Below are 7,164 nucleotides of genomic sequence, written 5' to 3'. Positions count from 1 at the left end.
ATCCCAGCTATCCCAGTATCATCTCTATACCTGTTCAATATCTGCTCACCATCCCCGAATGGATCACCGCAGTTTTACAAAACAACACCGGGGTCAGTACTAATCACACAATCAATATAGATAACAACAATAAGACAAACAGACAGCTGAACTGTCACACACACACATACACCACCAACTCCCATCATCTCAATACTGACTATCCACTGGACCAGCCCTGCCAGTGGGGGACCGCAGCCGTTCCCACCTAAGCCCCGCTCATCGTACGAGCGATAACCCTGTTCATTAATGTGCACATCCCCTTTCGTGGCGGGTTCCACGAAGGGCGAAACTAGGGCGTGAGATCACTCCCGCAAGTGACCCCACTCAGCCGAGAACGCATCTCGAGAACCATCAACAACACAACCACAAGCACAATTACAAACACAATCATCATATCAAGCAACTAACTACAGCACATCACCAATATCCCATTATGGGACTAATACTGAGTAGGAAATCCTACGGAAAGCACAAAGACGCAGACGGTATCTACAAATTTGTCTCAAAACGCCTCTTCTATGAATTCTCCTCCTAACATATAACATATAAAGACTACCAATTACTTACTATTCATAAAACCCCCAAATCCCAAATTAGGGTTTGACCAAACCTAGCAAAACATTATATAAATTATATTAAAAGCTTACCCTCGACGCAAGGAATCCAACGACACGAACTACGACACGAACTGACCGTCCGAACTCCGGAATTGTTAAGGATGCGATTAGGAAGATGATCGATCGCTTTCTCTCTTAAACAGGTTTTAGGTTTTGGTAAAAGTGAATTAAAACAACGACGATTAAGTTTAAATACCCTAATCGCATAATTAACAAAACCCGCGAAAAACTCCCCGTAAACCGGACACTCGATCGAGTACCCAAGGTACTCGATCGAGTACCCCTTACTCGATCGAGTGCCCCGACTACTCGATCGAGTGCCCAACAGTCGAAACTATTTTATTCTCGCAACATACCCTTACTCGACAGAGTAAGGGCTACTCGATAGAGTACCCCAAGACATATAAATACGGAGTATTACGGTCTTCCCTCCTTAAAAGGAACTTCGTCCCCGAAGTTCAAACCACTACCAAAACAAAGGTACTCCCATAAGCTTCCCGACTCGAAGGTCAAAACAAACACAACGTAAAACATGTTACTAACCCAACTTATCCCGACAACATACTGACACAACATACGAAAAGGTGTACAAAACCCTTAAAAAGCGCCGCGATCATCTCCTACCCCCTAAAGAAACAAGGTTACGTCCCCGTAACCATACATACCTGATCAAAAGGAAAGGGTAACGCTCTTTCATGATATCCTCTGCCTCCCATGTAGCTTCCTCGGTCTCATGGTTAGACCAAAGGATCTTAAGCAAAACTGTCTCACCACTCCTGGTCTTTCTAACTTTTCGGTCTAGGATCCGCTTAGGCATCTCAAGGTATGATAAAGACTCATCCAGCTCTAAGCTCTCTGCCTCCAACACATGTGACGGGTCACTCACATACTTCCGCAACTGCGATACATGAAACACATTATGCACTCTCTCCAAGGCGGCCGGTAAAGCCAAACGATAAGCCACTTCCCCAACTCGCTCTAAGATCTCATAAGGCCCTATAAACTGGCTTAGCTTGCCTTTCTTCCCAAATCTCATAACTCCTCGCATAGGAGACACTTTCAGAAGAACCTTGTCCCCAACTTGAAACTCTATGTCCCGACGATGTAGATCCGCATAACTCTTCGCCGATCCCGAGCCGCTCTCATCCGTTCCCGATCATCTTAACTGTTCCACCATCTCATGTACCATCTCTGGTCCTAAAACCCTTTGCCTCAAAGACTATCGTCCCAACAGATCGGACTCCTACATCTCCTCCCATACAAAGCCTCAAACGGTGCCATACCAATACGGTGTGATAGCCGTTGTTGTAAGAAAACTCTATTAAGTCCAACCTCTCGCTCCCAGCCTACCACCAAAATCCATCACACAAGCCCGCAACATATCCTCAAGAGTCTTGATTGTTCTCTCGAGTCCGCAACACGATCCTCGATGCTCCTCATGCTCCTCCTTAGTCTTAGAGTAGACTAAGATGTCATCGATAAACACCACCACAAACGGTCCAAGAACTGTCGAAGATTCTATTCATCAAATCCATAAACACCGGCGCATTAGACAACCCAAATGGCATCACCACATACTCATAATGGCCATACCTCGACGTGAAAGCTGTCTTCGGTATGTCCACATCTCTAATCTTCACCGGATGGTACCCCGACCTCAAATCAATCTTAGAAAAGACCGTTGCACCACTCAACCGATCAAACAGGTCATCTATCCTTGGCAAAGGATACTTGTTCTTTATCGTCACACCTGTTCGCTCCCGGTAGTCTATGCATAACCTCAAAGTTCCATCCTTCTTCTTTACGAAAAGAACTGGTGCTCCCCAAGGCGATACACTTGGTCTAATGTATCCCTTCTCTATCAAATCATCCAACTGCTTACTAAGCTCCTCCATCTCCTTAGGACCCATACGGTACGGTGCCTTAGAGATTGGCCCCGTCCCTGGCTTCAACTCAACGGTGAAATCTATCTCCCTCTTCGGTGGCAACCCCGGAATCTCCTCTCGGAAAAACATCGCATACTCTCCCACCACTGGTATCTCGTCAATCGCTAGGGCTCTCTATCCGGTCATCTCTCACATGGCACAAAATCAGAGGACATCCCTTCCTCAGATACGACTTCAAAGTGACAGCTGCAATCAACTTAACTTTGGGTTTGACTAGAAACCCACGATAAGACACACTTACACCCTTAGGACCTCTTAGGGACACTTTCTTTTGATGACAGTCTATCTTAGCCTTATACTTTCCTAACCAATCCATCCCAACTATCATCTCAAAACCATTAAAAGGAAACTCTAGCAAGTCTACAGGGAAATCGACTTGCCCAACTATCAAAGATACATCTCTAAACAACCTCCCACACGATACAGACTCACCTGAAGGTATGAAAACTTGCTCCCTAACAGACTCATATACTCTCAACCCCAACTGTTTTACATGACTCGAAGACACAAACGATTGAGAAGCCTCCGAATCAAACAAAACAAACGTAGGAATACCATTAACAAGGAATGTACCGGTGATAACGTGCGCATCCTCCTCAGCTGTCTTCTTGTCCATCATGAACAACTTGCCACTGGTCTTCTGCCCACCTCCCTGGACAGTACTAGCTGATGCGGTCGGCTTAGCACCCGACCCTTGATTGTTGTTGTTGTTCATCGGTGTCTTCTGATAAGAATTACCGCCGTTGCGGTTGCCTCCACTCTGATAGCTCGACCTCCCGGTTTGGCCATGATCCGGTGCAGTCCGTTGCTTGCAAAGCTCAAGCGCAGTCTCCGAAAGGATCCCGGTGCGCTCGTGCACTCATGTCTCTTGTGGCCTACGCCCCCACAACCAAAGCGGAGTCACTCCCACTGTTGCTCACACTCCCACGACCTCGCCCAAAGGAAGTTCCAGCACTAAACCCAGACCCAGAAGAAAATCCCTTAGATTGATTGTGGTTGCCTTTCTTGAAATTAGATTGGCCACCACCCTCGCTCTCAGACTTCCTCTTCTCTCCACCTGACCTCTCCTGAGCCATCTCCACTAGCCTCTCGGCTCTCCCGGACCCTCTCATATGCTTCCTTCACATCAGTAAGGACTCCCACGGGTAACTTATCCATAATTTTCGTGGTTAGCCCTCTCTCAAACCTCAAGGCCAGATTCTCCTCACTCAAACCCATGTCCTCAGCATATCTGGATTTCTCATTGAAGTGCCTGTAGTACTCAGCCACAGACATCTCAGCCGTCATCTTAAACTTGTCGAACTCCTCCCTCAACTTACTCCTCACATGTTCTGGTACGAACTCCTTCCTCACAGCCCTACGAAACTCCTCCCAAGGTATAGCAGGTAACCCCTGGTTGGTATATATCTCCTTGGCACTCACTTTTACTGAATCCCACTATTTGCCAGCTGCCTCCCTCAGATAGAATGCAGCCTGATCCACTCTCATCTCATCAGGACAGCGAACTAAATCCAGTATGTTCTCCATCTCCCTCAGCCAACTATCAAGATGGTTAGGCTCCTCAACTCCCTTGTACTCCTTCGGGTTAAACCTCGCAATATAGAGGCTGACTTTAGCATGGTCAACCTCCTTCTCCTTACTCTTATCCTTGTCCTCATTCACTCTCTTCAGGGTCTCAGTAAGAGCGTCCTGGTGCTCTAACATCTTGACGATGTCATCCGTGGTGATAAGCTCTGCTCTCGCGTACAAAGCATTTCTTTTGGGCGGCATCTTGAAGCTATATAAGAAAGGGATAAACATAAACACGCGTACTAAACCTCAAAACACGAAAACACGCTGCCCAGAACCTACTCGATCGAGTATCCAAACCCACTCGATCGAGTAACGGGCTACTCGATCGAGTGCCCCCATGTACTCGATCGAGTACCCAAACTCCAGAACCAAACAGACCTTCTGATCTCTAACCCACTCGATCGAGTATCTAGGCTACTCGATCGAGTGATTTTCTACTCGATCGAGTACCCCTAGTTACTCGATCGAGTGCCCCAAAACTCGATTCTGGACTCAAAATCGTTAAAAACCTACCCGATCGAGTCAGCCTCACTCGATCAAGTACCCCCAATACGTAAGAGTTACCCGCATATTACGTCGTATACTAACATGCTAACTTTATAAAATCACATGCTATCAGAATACATATGCTACGCATCTATTATACTATCAACAAGATCAATTCGTCATGCTATTAAAGCCACATTGTAAATCATTCAACATGCTATCATCTCACTAACATGTTCAACATATCATTTCCTTTCACTTGCTCAACTTCCTATTTCAACACCAAACAATCAACACACCTCATCACTTTGTTGCACACGTTAATCAAACATACAGATGACTAATGAGACACTTTCCCCATGTGACCTAGGTTCAAAGTTGTAGGGCGACCCCGCGACTTTAGGACGTCTCCCAAGCCTTTGCACTAGCTCCTACAACTTTTACCCCGGGTTCATTTTAATTGACTCCCTATGTTCATTAAGTTCATTGGTCACAGGTTTCAGGATCGTCGCTCTGATACCATTTGTAACACCCCCATACTCCGAGTGCCTTACCAGGACCACTCAGGTATGAAGACATCACCATCTCGGTTACCCGAGGCATGATAATCAAATAGACAAAACAGAAACAACATTTATTATAAGTAGTTTAATGAATAAGTACAATCCTCGAAACCAAACTGAAAGTACAATACATTATTCCAAACTATCTATTCTCAACCGAAATGTAAATAAATGCTAAACTACAGCGGAAGACTCTATCGTCATGTCGTGGCCATCCCAGCTATCCCAGTATCATCTCTATACTGTTCAATATCTCGCTCACCATCCCCGAATGGATCACCGCAGTTTTACAAAACAACACCGGGGTCAGTACTAATCACACAATCAATATAGATAACAACAATAAGACAAACAGACAATTTGAATCGTCACACACACACATACACCACCAACTCCCATCATCTCAATATCGACCGTCCTTTGGACCCTACCCGATGGGGGACCGCGCAGTTCCCACCTAAGCCCCGCTCATCGCACGAGCGATAACCCTGTCCATTAATGTGCACATCCCCTTTCGTGGCGGGTTCCACGAAGGGCGAACTAGGGCGTGAGATCACTCCCGCAAGTGACCCCACTCGGCCGAGAACGCATCTCGAGAACCATCAACAACACAACCACAAGCACAATTACAAACACAATCATCATATCAAGCAACTAACTACAAAGACATCACCAATATCCCATTATGGGACTAATACCGAGTAGGAAATCCTACCTGGAAAGCACAACACGCAGACGGTATCTGACTATCTCAAAACGCCTCTTCTATGAATTCTCCTCCTAACATATAACATATAAAGACTACCAATTACTTACTATTCATAAAACCCCAAATCCCAAATTAGGGTTTGACCAAACCTAGCAAAACATTATATAAATTATATTAAAAGCTTACCCTCGACGCAAGGAATCCAACGACACGAACTACGACACGAACCGACCGTCGAACTCCGGAATTGTTAAGGATGCGATTAGGAAGATGACTGATCGCTTTTCTCTTAAACAGGTTTTAGGTTTTGGTAAAAGTGAATTAAAACAACGACGATTAAGTTTAAATACCCTAATCGCATAATTAACAAAACCCGCGAAAAACTCCCGTAAACCTGGGACACTCGATCGAGTACCCAAGGTACTCGATCGAGTACCCTACTCGATCGAGTGCCCCTGACTACTCGATCGAGTGCCCAACAGTCGAAACTATTTTATTACGCAACATACCCTTACTCGACAGAGTAAGGGCTACTCGATAGAGTACCCCCAAGACCATAAATACGGAGTATTACAGTGACCTTATTTGTGCCCTTATTTTTGAGCCACTTAACAATGTAAGCGACATTGTTTTTCCTTATTAATCTCTTATTTTATTATGCATGCACTAGATCTAAAGAACACATATTAAGAAGTTAATTAGTTCACTATTAGAAGAGTCTAATAAGAGGTATATGAACCTATCAATTACATTGTTCCAAAATAGATAACAATAATTAAATAAAAAACAACTGCAGCAGAAACTAGATAAAATGAATGATAAATAGTGAATGTCCATTCTAAGTGATCTAGACATCTAAGTATATGCCATTGCCTCAGTGCCTCACGCCCTTCTGCTCCAATCTAAGCCAGCTTTTTTACCTGTAATCAATCTGCTCCCCAATAACCAATTCATCACAGGCGTTTAACGAATACACGGTCAACCCAACGGTTGAGTAGGAATATCTAAAAAACAGGAATAAACACAATAATAAGACAATCAAATATGCAAATGCTCAAATCCGTTCACAATACCAACATCCAAACATACTCCAAAACACCCATATATATATACTCCGAGACACCCGTATAAATAATAACAAACTCCGAGATACCCTTTTTTATACCGCCGCCCCTGGACTGGTCTTCATACACCACCCGCCACCCCTGGACCGGGTCTTCATACAACAA

Source organism: Silene latifolia, chromosome X, assembly GCF_048544455.1.
Source record: "Silene latifolia isolate original U9 population chromosome X, ASM4854445v1, whole genome shotgun sequence".
NCBI lineage: Eukaryota > Viridiplantae > Streptophyta > Magnoliopsida > Caryophyllales > Caryophyllaceae > Silene > Silene latifolia.
This window is presented reverse-complemented; position numbering follows the sequence as displayed.